The sequence below is a fragment of the Rattus norvegicus genome, chromosome 14 (assembly GCF_021556685.1).
Source record: "Rattus norvegicus strain SHRSP/BbbUtx chromosome 14, alternate assembly SHRSP_T2T, whole genome shotgun sequence".
In the NCBI taxonomy this organism is placed as follows: domain Eukaryota; kingdom Metazoa; phylum Chordata; class Mammalia; order Rodentia; family Muridae; genus Rattus; species Rattus norvegicus.
This window is the reverse complement of record NC_141547.1, coordinates 75,333,612-75,348,418: the sequence shown is the minus strand read 5'-3', so window position 1 is coordinate 75,348,418 and position 14,807 is coordinate 75,333,612. Positions and strand designations below refer to the sequence as shown.

The following is a 14,807-nucleotide window of genomic DNA, read 5'->3' as shown; positions in this document are numbered from 1 at the left end:
TAAATGAAAGGAAATGAGAAACTGCACAAACACAAAGTCACCTTAGGGCTCTGAGACCTGCCCTCATTCTTTCTTCTTTCTTTTACAGCTTAATTGTCACTGCTTCTCTCTCTTCTTTTTCATAACACGGTTTCTGGGAATAGACACTTTTCCAATATAAATGCTCAGTTTGTATTCACTAGAAGTGTGCGCTTTGAGCGTTCTTGCTCAGCCATTGTGCAAAGCATTTTAAAATTAAGCCATTGTCAGTACAATGTTTTTAAACAAAGTAGATAATTTTGAGAAGGGTTGACAAAATTGCAGCCTATGTACAATCTACAAAACGAAAAGCATTTTACGAGGTTTTCTCTCTGGTCAACATTTGGATCTTCTTAAAATTAGGTGCTCAGTAGGTGTATATGTATATGTGTATGTATGTAAGTATGTACATATGAATGTGTGTATGTATGTATGTATGCATTCATGATTTACCTCTTTTCCCTCCTTTTCCTTTCTATCTCCCTGCCTCTCTCCATGCTACAGATTAAACCAAGAAGCTCATGTATGCTAGTCAAATGCTTCACCACCTCATCTCCATCACATGATGAGAAATTTTCTGTGACTCACACATCACGTGAGGTACGATATATAAACCACTCAGGGTCAGTAAGAGGTTTTATTTTAAATGAAGAAGGCAAGAATTAGGGTAACAGGATAACAGTTGCCCTTTCCCGTCCTTCATGAAAGCATGGACAGCCCTACATAAGAGCAAATATCACACACACATACACCCAATTAAGGGTCCAAATATCACTGAAGGAAGACCCCAGACAGATAGTATGCGAAGACAAAGAGCAGAAATATCCATCACATGGTCAACCATTCTCCAAAATGGAAACCCCAGACAAAGGTGTACAGGCTGTCTTCTAGGGAACTGGAGGAACTCTCTAGAAGGATTAGATAATCTAAATTTGCATTGAGGAGGACTAGGGGGTCTGAATTCCTCTGACATGAACATTTTAACCATACGATGAAATAGGGATGCCCAGCACAGATGGCCCATTCTTAGATATGATATGTCCACATTCTTGTGGTTATCCCAGGCTGTTCTTTGGGAGGGGGTTTTATGATTTGTTTCTGGTTTTTATGGTTTGTTCCTAGAGCTGCTGCCTATGGCCTTCTTTCAAAATCAGGCCTGGTCTTTAAATGGAGACATTTGGGGTTTATGTTGCCCTTTCAACACACACACACACACACACACACACACACACACACACACACACACACACAAATGCATACACATATGTATGCATTTAAAAGTCATATGTGGGGGTTGGGGATTTAGCTCAGTGGTAGAGCACTTGCCTAGCATGCGCAAAGCCCTGGGTTCGGTCCCCAGCTCTGAAAAAGAAAATTAAAAGTCATGTGTGTGCATGTGTTTGGCCTGTTGTAAATGCGAGCCCGATAGTATATAAAGAATTGGAAGTATCTCTTCCTATAAAGTCTGGTCTCAAAACCAGACGTCACTGACTGGTGCAAGGTATAAAAAATGTGTGAAGGCTTCTCTGTTTTAGAATGTGTTCCTCAAAGTTTCATGCAGGAAGCTTGGTTCTCCTTGTAGCCACAGTGAAAGAAAATTAGACCTTAAGGGATGAGTCCTAGTGGAAAATTCTCAAATCATTAAGTTGTCACCATCAGAAGTAACACATGTAGTTTATTGGGACCCTGGTGTCAATTGATTTAAAGAGTTGTTTTCAGAAGAGCTAATGTCAGTCTCTGTCCCCCCAGTCAGTCTCCCTCTCCCTCTCCCTCTCCCTCTCCCTCTCCCTCTCCCTCTCCCTCTCCCTCTCCCTCTCCCTCTCCCTCTCCCTCTCCCTCTCCCTCTCCCTCTCCCTCTCCCTCTCCCTTTCCCTCTCTCCCTCCCTCTCTCCCTCCCTCTCTCCCTCTCCCTCTCCCTCTCCCTCTCCCTCTCCCTCTCCCTCTCCCTCTCCCTCTCTCCCTCTCCCTCTCCCTCTCCCTCTCCCTCTCCCTCCCTCTCTCCCTCTCCCTCTCCCTCTCTCCCTCTACCTCTCCCTCTCTCCCTCTCCCTCTCCCCTCTCCCCTCTCCCCTCTCCCCTCTCCCCTCTCCCCTCTCCCCTCTCCCCTCTCCCTCTCCCTCTCCCTCTCCCTCTCCCTCTCCATGTGATTGCTTATGGATATCTGCTGTGGCAACCTTGTTTCCATGAAGCCTTTAAAAGGGTCTCAGCTGATGCAGTTGTTTGATGATGGACATACAGATCTAACACTCCATTCCCCAGTTCACAAGTGGAAACTTAACAAGGTTGATTTATATATTAATGTGCTCAGTCTCAGCTATTTTCAAATAATATCAGAAAATATTTTTGATATCTTTCCCCCTGCATTTTTATACAGAACGTGGCTTACAGAGTGTAATGGCTTGAATGAGAGTGTCCCTTGTAGGATCAAGTACATAAAAACTTGGTGCTGAGTTAGTAGCAGTGTTTGGGGAAGATTGTAGGTTGCTTAAGAAATGCAGCCTTACTGGAGGGAATGCATCACTAGGGATGGGCTTTGAGAGTTCAGAGCTTTACTCCACACCCAGTTCAACCTCTCCTTCCTGTGTGTTACTGAAATTTGAAGTTTCAGTGTCCTAATTCTGTTGCCTGATACAGAGCCTCTCCCATTTTCCTGGGTCACCACAGACCAAACAAATCTTTCCTTCAACTATCTAACACACAGTATAAGGATTTAAGTGACCAGAGGAGAGAGTTGAGTTTATGCTGTATAATGAGGGTCAGTGGGTCACAGAAGGTTGAGAGGAATGGTAGACTATCTTCAGGAGGAAAAGTAAAGGTCGCAACGAAGGGAAATCACCTGAAATGGATTAAAGTAGAAATTTATTATAAATGTTCTTGAGCACAGATATCCAGCCTATGACAGACTAATTATATTCTGATATTGATCTTAGAGGTTCTTGAAGTTGACATTAGGGAAAACTTAGCTATGTTTGTGGTGCTGATATTTATAGTAAAATAATAATTAAAAATCTGAAGACAAAAAGCAAAACAAAAACTGGTGTTGGATTTGAAAAACAAAAATAGATAAAGCATTAAAGTTTAGTGTTTCAAATAAGAATTAAGTACATGTATATCACAGTGTTCCATAGAAAATTCATTTAAAATGATTTATATTGAATACTTGAAAAAATTAGAACTCACATAGAAGTGAGGGATCAATAACATTCTATACTGGAGAATGAGTCAGGGTAAATTAAACTCCTATGATATCCGACAGGAATATTAGAATAAGAAGTAGCTGCCTACCAGGATGCTAAAAAAGCATTTCATAAAGAGGCTTATGGTCTCATCACATTGAAGACATAGGAAAGTGGGTTGTTTGACATAATAATAATTGAATGCGTAGGTGTTCATGTATATTATTAGGAAGGAATTAATGAGTGAACGTCAAACCCACACAGGTCTATAGCAAGACATCACCTGGATGTCGTCTCTTCAATCTTATTCATTACATTTTAACTGAGCAGTAATCAGATTGCCGGGCATGGATAGCAGTTCATGAGATGGGACATGAAGGGCTAACTCTCCTGTACAGTAGGATCAAGAATCTTATACCCAATGATCCAAGAAGTGTCTTTAAATTGAATAAGAAAAATGACAGATGAAAAAAGGGGAGAGCGCATCTGTTACAGCTTTTTCACTGTAAACCAAAATCGATGAGGTAATGCTGTGTCTTCACTTACTCAGATTTTATCTGACCCATTTGGGAGACAAGGCTCCAGCTGACAGGAATTCCTCGCCTCAGGTGTAAGGAAAATGCTATGAACTTCATTCCTGTTGCGGTTGTGAACAGAATTTGCATATTTCATCTGAAGAAGAGACTATGTGGCCTAAGATTTCCCAGCACACCAGAGAGAACACAGCACAGGTTGCTAGGAACAAAGAGATTTCCAAACAGGTACAATGTAAACAGGAATTAAACAAAAACCACAAGGTAATGTGCTAGGAGGAACAACTTTACCCCATGAAAGAACCTGATGATTTCCCAGCACAACAACCATCAGCTCCCGTGTATTCCAGGTAGAAAAGGTATCATGTGAAAGCCACACCATAAACAGACACATCCAACACCCTTTCATTTCTCTCATGACGGGATTGTAAGCTGCTTTGTACTGGAGTTTCAGTTTAGCCAGGGCACATCAAAGCGTATTAGGTAGCCAACACTTTCATGTTATGAAAAATTGAAAAAAACTAAAACAGTAACCATCTACTTCATTCTTTTCCCAGATTCTTTTTCTATCTTCGAAGTTCTCAAGACCCCCGGACAGAAAAGTCAACATGCCTTCTACCAACATCTTATCCTGAAACAAGTTTCTTTTGAGTTATGTTATGTCCGTCACATCACTTTTCCCCATTCACTTGTTCTTTCGTTCATTGTTCACTGAGCGCTAATCAAGTATCAACTCTGTGCTAGAAAAAGTGAATCTATGATATTTCCATTAACCTTCATAACACAGCAGTGGAAACCAAGAAACACCACTAGGTGATCGCGCTATATCGCAGACAATTAGTGACCAGAGGTAAACCATGAGGGTTAATAGAAAAAAAACAAAGAATGGAGTTCTGGATGGATGGGCACAGGTGAAACACCTAAAGTTTCTGATAGATGTTAAAATTCAATCAAGATGCAAAAATAGATCAAAGAAAGGCTTTTGTGGAGTGTACATAAATTTCCCAACCTCTTTCAGACTTAAGGAAACAACCTTCCTTTTTCAGAAAGCCACACGGGGTGTAGGCTCAAAATTTTGGCCAGCCCTCCCTCTAGTGGTGAAACCTATGAACTACCCTTTTGCCTTTCCTACGTAGTATGAAAATATTTTGGTCAGGAGTTCTCAACCTCTGGGTCCCACAATCTCTTTGAGAGTTGAACAACTTTTCACAGGGACCAATATCAGATATCCTACAAATCTGATATTTACATTATAATTCATGAAGTAGCAAAATTACAGTTATGAAGCAGCAATGGAAATAATTTTATGGCTGGAGATCACTGCAACTTGAGGAACTGTATTACAGGGTCACAGAGTTAGGAAGGTTGCAAACCAATGGCTTAGACATTGAACTTTAAAGTATAAACATACATTTTTGAGTTTGAAGTTGAAGAATAAATAAATACTACTCAGAACTATAAGGACTCAGAAAGTAATTCAAGAGCAACCACAAATACAAAAACATAAGCAATTGGTTCTACCCAGTTAGGATAAGTGTCGAAAACCATAGAACAAACTTGCAAAACCATTTAAGCATATCAGAATCCAGACAGAAAAAACAGACAGGGAGGAGAAGTTTGACTTTTGTTCCCAGCCAATTTCTCAGCTGCAGAAGATAATAAGATGCTTCAGTAATCACTTCTTAGATTATTATTTGAAAACTCATACATTTAGATTGTCCATGTGTCTCAGTTTTACCAGCACAATTTTGCTTATAACAGTGCATTATAATTATTAATACCATTTGTCTGTTAGCTTTAACAGAGCCCATTTATTTAATTTGTTACGTAGTATCTCAAATATATGGTCTAGGAGTAGTGTTTTGCTTGATTGTTTTCTATTTCATTTTATTTTATTTTGTATACTTTTCTAGGGAGAAGCAGGCTAGCAGGGGAGAAAAAGATCATCATTGGGACATTGCCGTTGTTACCTGCTTAGTGTCGTATAATGTATCTTACTGAGGAATCTTTGAAGCTAATCTGAACAATGGCTCTGTGCTTCAGTGTGTAAGGATAAGTAGAGATTGGAGAGAATGTGAGATGTGGATATTCTCATGAATTTAATAACACATCCTTTGTCCAGGGAGTAGGGAAGCCATCTTGAGTCACGTTTTTCTTTGCACCCTCTGCATCCTCTGAAGACCTTAAAAACATTTTGCACATTTTGAAAGTAATTCTAAAACATTGCCATTTACCCTTAACTCTAAAGAACTGTAGGAAATGAAATGATGTAGGGATGATAAAAAGTTTTTTTTAAAAGCAAAGTTTAGTTGCTCATAGCCACAGCTGCATATTTGGTTCCAGTTAAAACCCAAACATTAAATATCCTTAACATTGAAAAATAAGCCAGGAGGAGTGGAGCAAATTATTCCACACCATACAATGGTACAAAAGGCAGTCACCAAAAATAACAGCATAGAGCTCTATTTACTGCAATAGGGGAAATGGGGATCATTCATAACATGTCATCAAATGGGACAAGCAGTCTTGCTCAAACAGCTGCAATATTATTAACAATGTAAGCAAAATTATGACATATATAGTTATGCATTTTATATGGATTAAAAGTGTCCCTGAAAGCTGCTCCAGAATTCATGGGTATAAAAATGGTAAGAGAAAATAAACATTTAGGATGATATCTCTTAAAACCATAACCAGCAATGACAAGTTAAACTTGCTGGAAATAAGGACCCCAGATGTAAGGCTTACTCTGGTCTTTGAATTATTGAGTCCTGACTGTCCTTGACTTCAGTTGATAATTCCTGGCATCATGAAACTTTTGGGTAGAGCCAATAATAGTTTGAATGTGTTGCTCAAGAGTTCTTGTGATCGAAGACGGACTTTGAGTATGGTGAGGTCAAGAGACAGTAAAATTATATATATATATATATATATATATATATATATATATATATATATATCTTTACCCACACAAATGTTGACATCATACTGTTTGAATGCTCTAGCCATCAGAATCATGAGCCAACTAAATATACAGCTTGTGCTCTTGTGAAGACATAAAATAGGCTGAAGCACTCATGTTCTACTTGAGTATCAGAATATATAATTATAAGTAGTAATACTGGAGTAGGGTCAAAATACATTCCAATCTTATGAGGCCCCTGCTTTAGACAGAGAGGAACAGACAATTAGTAATTGTTGAGATAGGAAGCCTTAGTCTTTTCCAGGGATGAGTCTCTTGGGTAATATCCAATATCAAGTTAATAGCCCTAGAAACATATGCATGGTAGTAACATTAAATGATACACCAGGTTAGATTAATATGTCACTCAGGACACAGGAATCAAGGAGAAGTCTGGGACAGTATCCTTCCAGTTTCTGCCTGCTCGCCGAGTTGACCCTGAGCCACAGCTTTCTGTACCCAGATTTACTGGGGTACAGTAGTGTCCCAGTAATGGTGACACACAGGCTTACAGGAGGGTCACGCCACTTTCAGAGACAGCAAAACCAGCTATCACCAGAGATAAGCAGATGGGCAGAGGCAAGGGCAAGGAGTTAAGCAACAGAAACCAAGCCAACTTGGCATCATCAGAACCCAGTTCTATCACTTCAGCAAGCCTTGAGTACCCCAACACACAGGAAAAATAGTTTGATTTAAAATAACATCTCATGATGATGTTAGAGTATGTTAAGGAAAACATAAATAACTCCCTTAAAGAAATACAGGACAACACAGGTAGTAGTTCTTAGAGAGGAAACAAAGAAAATCAAACAAACAGGTGAAGGAATGAAACAAAACCATCCAGGTTTGAAAAATGGAAATAGAAACAATAAAGAAATTGCAAGGAGAGACAACCCTGAAGATACAAAATCTAGGAAAGAGATCAGGAGTTTTAGACCCAAGCATTACCAACAGAATATAGGAGATAGAAGATATAATCTTGGGGGCAGAAGATACAATAGAAAACATTGACACAATCTTCAAAGAAAATGCAAAACACAAAAAGTTCCTAACACAACACATTCAGGAAATCCAGAATACAATGAGAAAATCAAACCTAAGGATAATATGTGTAGAAGAGAACTAAGATTTGCAACTTAAAAGGCCAATAAATATCTTCAAAAAGTTATAGAAGAAAAATTCCCTATTCTTAAGAAAGAGATGCCCATAAACATACGAGAAGCATACAGAACTTCAAATAGATTGAACCAGAAAAGAAATTCTTCCTGTCACATAACAGTCAAACCACCCCACACATAAAACAAAGAAAGAATATTAAAAGCAGTAAGGGATAAAGGTCAAGTAACATATAAAGGCAAAACTATCAATATCACACTAGAGACTATGAAAGCTAGAAGATTCTGGGCAGATGTCATATGGACACTAGGGGAACACAAATGCCAGCACAGGCTACTCTATCCTGTAAATGTCCCAATTAACATAAAGGGAGAAACCAGATATTCCATGACATAACCAAATTTACACAATATCTTTCCACAAATCCAGCCCTACAAAGGATAATAGATAGAAAACTCCAACACAAGGAGGGAGACTACACCATAGAAAAAGCAAGAAAACAATCTTTTTGCAAAACACACACACACACACACACACACACACACACAAGAAGATAGTCACACAAGTGTAATTCACCTCTAAAATAACAGGAAACAAAAATCTTTGGTTCCTCATATCTCTCAACATCAATGGACTCAATACCCCAATGAAAAGACATAGACTAGCAGACTGGATATGCAAAGAGGATCCAGCATTTTTCTGCATATAGGAAAGACACCTCAGTTACAAAGACACACAAAACATCAGAGTAAAAGGTTAGAAAATAATTTTTCAAGCAAATGATCCCAAGAAACAAGCTGGAGTAGACATTTTAATATCAAATAAAATAGTCTTACAACGAAGAGTTATCAAAAAGGATAAAAACTAACACTTTATATTCATCAAAAATGCACCAAGATGAACCTTCAATTTTGAATATCTATACTTCAAATGAAAGGGCACCTAAATTCATAAATGAAATCTTACCAAAGATCAAAGCACACATTGCACTTCACACAATAATAGTGGGAGACCTCAATATCTCTCTCTCATCAATGGACAGATCATGGAAACAGAATCTAAACAGAGACACTGAGGAACTAACAGAATTCATGAACCAAATGGATTTAACAGATATTTATAGAACATTTCATCCTAAAGCCAAAGAATATACATTCTTCTCAACACCTCATGGTACCTTCTCCAAAATTGACCATATTCTTTGAGATATTCTTCAATTTCCTTCATCAGAGACTTAAAGTTTTTGTCATACAAACCTTTCACTTGTTTCTTTACAGTCACACCAAGGTATTTTATATTATTTTTTATTATTGTGAAGGTTGTCATTTCCTAATTTCTATCTCTGGATCTTTGAAAAAGAAGCTAAAATCATCTAGCAGAAAAAAAGACAGCATTTTTATCACATGGTGCTGGTCCAACTGTGGAAGAATGCAAATTGATCTATTCTTATCCCCTTTTAAAAAGCTGAAGTCCAAGTGAATCAAAGACCTCCACATAAAACCAGATACACTGAAACTAATAGAAGAGAAAGTGGGGAAGAGCCACATGGCCACAGGGGAAAATTTCCTGAACAGAACACCATTGGCTTATGCTCTAAGATCAAGAATCAATAAATGGGAATTCTGTAAGGCAAAGGACACTGTCCTTAGGACAAAACGGCAAGCAACAGATAGAGAAAAGACATTTACCAATCCTACATACAATAGACGGCTAGTATCCAATATATCAAAAAAAAAAAAAAAAAAAAAAAACCTCAAGAAGTTAGACTCCAGAGAATCAATTAGACCTATTAAAAATAGGGCTAAATAAAGCATTCTAGCAGAGCTAAATAAAGAATTCTCAACTGAGAAATATTAAGTGCCTGAAAAGCACCTAAGGAAATGTTCAACACCCTTAGTCATCAGGGAAATGCAAATCAAAACAACCCGGAGATTCCACCTCACACTAGTCAGAATGGCTAAGATAAGAACTCAAGTGACTACAGGTGCTGTCAAGGATGTGGAGAAAGAGGAACACTCCTCTTGTGGCAGCTGCAAGGTGGTTACAACCACTCTGGAAATCATTCTGATGGTTACTCAGAAAATTGAACTATACCATTTCTGAGCATATATCTAACAGATGCTCCAACGTATAACAAGGACTCATGCTTCTCTATGTTCATCGCAGCCTTATTTATAATAGCCAGAAACTGGAAAGAACCAAAATGTCCTTCAACAGAGGAATGGATACAGAAAGTGTGATACATTTCCGCAATGGAGTACTACTCAGCTATTAAAAACAATGACTTCATGAAATTCATAGGCAAATGGAATGAACTAGAAAATATTATCCTGAGTGAGGTAACCCAAACCCAAAAATCCATACATGGTATGCACTCACTGATAAGTGGATATTGGCCCAAAGGCTCAGATTGCCCAAGATTCAATATACAGACCACCTGAAGCTCAAAAAGGAGGACGACCAAAGTGCAGCAGCTTCAGTTCCTCTTAGAAGGGGGAACAAAAATATCCACTAGAGGAAATATGGAGGCAAATTTAAGAGCAGAGCCTGAAGGAAAAGCCATCCAGTGACTGTCCCACCTGGGGATCTAGCCTTTATTCAGCCACCAAACCTAGACAATATTGCTGATGCCAAGAAGTACATGCTGACAGGAGCCTGATACAGCTATCTCCTGAGAGGCTCTGCCAGAGTATGACAAATACAGAGGCGAATGCTCGCAGCTAACCAGTGCATTGAGAATGGGGTCTCCAATAGACGAGTTAGAAAAAGGACTGAAGGAGCTGAAGGGGTTTGCAACCCTATAAGAACAATACCAACCAACTAGAGTTTCCAGGGACTAAACCACCATCCAAAGAGTACACATGTTCAGACCCATGACTTCAGCTGCATATTTAGCAGAGGATGGCCTTGTTCGGCATCAACGGGAGGAGAAGCTCTTGGTACTGCCAATGCTCGATGCCTCTGTGTAGGGAAATGTCAGGACAGGGAGGCAGGAAGGAGTGGTTGGTTGGGTGGGAGAACACCCTCATTGAAGCAGGGGAGGGGGGATTGGATAGTCAGTTTATGGATTGGAAGCTAGGAAAGGGGATAACATTTGAAATGTCAATAAAAAAACACAATAAAAAAGAAAAAGAAAAGAAAAATAGATTAATATGTCGATTTGTTTAAATGTATATGTAACAACACAGTTTCAGTTGAAGAGGAGGGAGGGGTGGTCAGACATGTGAGGGGTAGGAAGGAAAGGTTTCATAAATGCAATAATTTATTAAATTAAAAAATAAATATGTTAAAAATATGCTCCATGTCTTCTAAAAGTGTTTAAGAGATGACAATGTATTGTCATCTTTACAGAAATATAATTAATTTATGATAATTCATAAGCATTGTTATCTTTTTACCATCAAAAATAAGTGTTAAAGTAAGTATATCTCGAATTGTGAAGTTGTTAAATAGCAAATGTGTTTGTGTAGCTTGTGTGTTTTGATTTAATTGCAAGCCTCTTTCCTGTAGACTATATGGATTGCATATAATTTGAATGATCAATAAAAGCAAAGGAGCCTGCTTCTGGAAGGTCCCTTCACTGCTTTTTGATTTCTACATCATTTCCCCTCAGCAAGTAGGACAAATCTAACCACAGCGAAAAGAGTGCTCAGATTATTCATGCTAAAAGCAGGTGGGACTGGATTTTGTCCAATGAGTGTCCCTTCTAGCCTAGACTAGTCTGTAATTATGAATAATGCTTGTTGAATCTTTTCCATGCGGTTTTCCTCCTCATATCCAGAGTAGGCATTCTAGATCCTTCTTAAAAGAGGAATAGTCTCCTCCTCGCCAAGCTGACTAGGCTACAGACGATCATAGTCATATTTCTTTCCTATGGTGGGTGTCATCCTTGACATTTGGATATCTAATCATTGGTTCAGTTTTGGGAATGAATAAGGAAAACACTTTTATTATCACTCAATAAAAATTGTGCCTTATTCTGTGTATTGCATTCACCAACTATTGAGCATCTTTGAGTCACCTTCATTACCTTAGATCTCTAAACCAGTCATTCTAAACATTTGCTTACATTATATTAATTTTTTCCTACAAGTTACTAATTGAATAAACTAACAGAAGACAAAATGTTCTGCTCTAAGAATAAACTTTCTTTATTTGGAATAAATTATTAAATTTAATGAAGATTGGTATTCTATCTCATTTTTGAAGCTATAGTAAAAGGATCTATAAATATGTGATATATTAAGAAAAAAGTTTTATTCCTTTGGATTTGAGATGCTGAAGGTCTCATTTCGGCTTCTAGTGAAAATATTCTGGTTACACTCCGGGATGGCAGACGGCACCACAGAAGAACAGATATGAAAAAGATAAAGAAGTCACATGGCAAAGAACAATGGAACAGGAAACTACAGGCCCGGATCCTTAATTGTATAAGAATTCACTCCTTCAGGCACTAACTGAGATTTGTCCAGTGCCAGAAATTTTTCTGAGGGAGCACTCCAGTGATCTGGCTACTATCCACTGAGGTCTCATCCTTAAGTTTACATCTCAGTATGACATGATCCATTTGTGTGTGTGTGTGTGTGTGTGTGTGTGTGTGTGTGTGTGTGTGTGTGTGTGTCTGTGTGTGTGTGTCTGTGTGTGTTACATCATATGAGATTCCCCCAGGAGCCATATACTATTTAATAAAAATCCAAATGCCAGGCAATGAACATCTTTTAAAGTTTAGGTCAAGGAGGTCAAAATCATATAGGGTGTTATTACCTTTGGCTTCCTCCCAGAACTTGAAGTTAAGACCCAACTGCTGAAGACACCACACACATCAGACACACAAGTTGGAAGAATCAAATGGTAATGGCCTGAAAGCTTCCTCCATGAGGGCAAGTTCCCATGGAATCTGAAGGTGCTATACAAAATGGTGGAGTGGTCAAGCATCCTAATAAGCTACAATGCCCATTAACCACAAAACAGTTAGCATGACAAGATGTCCTGAAGGCTGTAACAGTGGCACTTATATCTTGAGGATAAAATACATCAGTCAAATTGGACCTGACCCCACTCAATAGAAGGGAATCGGTGCCTGTATACACCTGTTCACCTTCCATGGCCCTTAGTGAACAGCCTACTACTGCTGCTTTTCTAAAACTGTAATATTCTCCATGCATTTTAAATACCAGCCCTTATACCCACCCATCAGTAAGTGTAGATTTTGATTCTCATCTGAGGAGTTTCTGTTTTACACAGGTGGACACTGTTACCTATCTACAACCAGCTAACATGAATAGAGTAAGTGATGGTATGCATACATACATCTAATAACACATGCACACTTTCTCATGTACATACACATGTACCTGCATATGCTTTTTATTACAGACACAAATGAAAAAAAAGACAAAAGTCACTAATTGGTTATTAAATCCTGTATGTATAATATATATATATATATAGACATTTAAGGTTTTCTCTATATGTTTAGAAAATGTGTCTGTATGTATTTGCATACACATATGTGTATGTGTGTATGTGTAAAAATAACAAAGAAAATGAGGCCATAATTTTGAGAGGGAGCAAGGGAGAGTATATGGGAGGGAGTGGAGGGAGAAGAAAAGAAGGGGGAATGAGTAATTATATTTTAATTTTAAACTAATTTTATTATTTATTGAGTAAAAAATATAATTTCATATAAAACAGTAATCCAGACAGTGGAAAAGTTTCATATAATAGTGTGGTATGATATAGTTTGCACAAACACACTCACAACAACCTAGTTATGTAATTATCAACAAAAAGGACAACATGTTCAAAAAAAGAATTATTTTTAATTAATTTAGCAGAGACAGCTGGATATCTTTATGAAAAATAATCTCTCCATGCGTGTATAAATTATTGATACAGGAAGTAACCTAGATAAGTTTCAGGCACACTGTAAGAGGGGATATATTCAGAAGACAAAGAGAATGTTTTAAGAATCACTAACCTGTAATCTCTCTGGACAAAATTTAACCCATTGTGACACACATCAAAACAGTATTTGCCTCTAGGCAGGAGGAAGAGACTGTACTCTGGGAAGGTAACAGGAATTTTACTTGGGTGCTGTAAATAAATGTTCACTTATCTGACTGACGACTCCATACATGATGACATGCATATGTTAAAATTCACCATCATGTATGTTTCAACTTGATGTTTCACACTGTTAACTGTGTTGATATGCTAGTATATCACAACCAAATGCTGAGGGCTGAATGGCCTAAGTTATAGTCACTCATTGTGTCACTAGTTTGGAAGCTGCAAGTCCAAATGTGTCTGGCAAGTCACCTTTTCTAAATGTTTTTGAATGTCCACTGAGGCAGGAGCACTGGGAGGAATCTCTTACTCCTCCTGCTAGCTCTCCCGGGATGTTGGATTGCCCACCTAATTATGAATTTATTTACTTTTCTCATTCCTTGAAGGCTTTAATCTCCAAACATAATTATTCCAGAGGTTAGATCTCCAGTGCTTGAGCTTGTGGGAAAAAATGAGTCCCTCAGAGAAACCAATAGACTTAATTTTTTTCTTTAAAAGAGAAACAAGAAAGGGAATAACACTCGAAATGTATATAAGAAATACTCAAGTTAATAAAAAAAAATAAAAGGAAAAGCATATCTCATGCTCTTTTTAATACGTATTTGCCTGTGTTGATACAAATAAACTTTTGGAAATTTTCCCTAAAAAAAAAAAAAAAAGAGAAACAAGAAAGATGTTGCTAATTTATTAGCAATATAAAGACTTGGTGACATCCAGTCTTACATACATAAACAAGTGTCAGAAAAAAGTGTTCTGAAACAATAGTCAAAGAAAGATGATGGGACAGCTTGAAATTCAGTACAGTTGAGCTATTCTGGTTAGCCTGGCCTTGCTAACCATGATATCCTAGTTTCAAATGTGGTTTGGCTCTGTCTAGGTTAAGGCACAGCCACATGGCTGTCATAAATTATACTTCTCTCGAGTCTGTTGTTCC

At 38.0% G+C, this 14,807-nt stretch overlaps 1 long non-coding RNA gene across 2 annotated transcripts in view; it reads left to right on the top strand.

The window, feature by feature from the left end:
• Positions 1-5,587, top strand: part of LOC148001395 (uncharacterized) — a 73,777-nt gene extending 68,190 nt beyond the window's left edge. The window contains exons 2-3 of one of the 2 annotated variants that reach the window (XR_015637080.1): positions 523-618; positions 4,284-5,587. This is a non-coding gene — a long non-coding RNA (uncharacterized LOC148001395). The remainder of the gene's footprint in view (positions 1-522; positions 619-4,283) is intronic. The other variant, XR_015637081.1, reaches the window with a different exon arrangement.
• Positions 5,588-14,807: the final 9,220 nt, after the last annotated feature.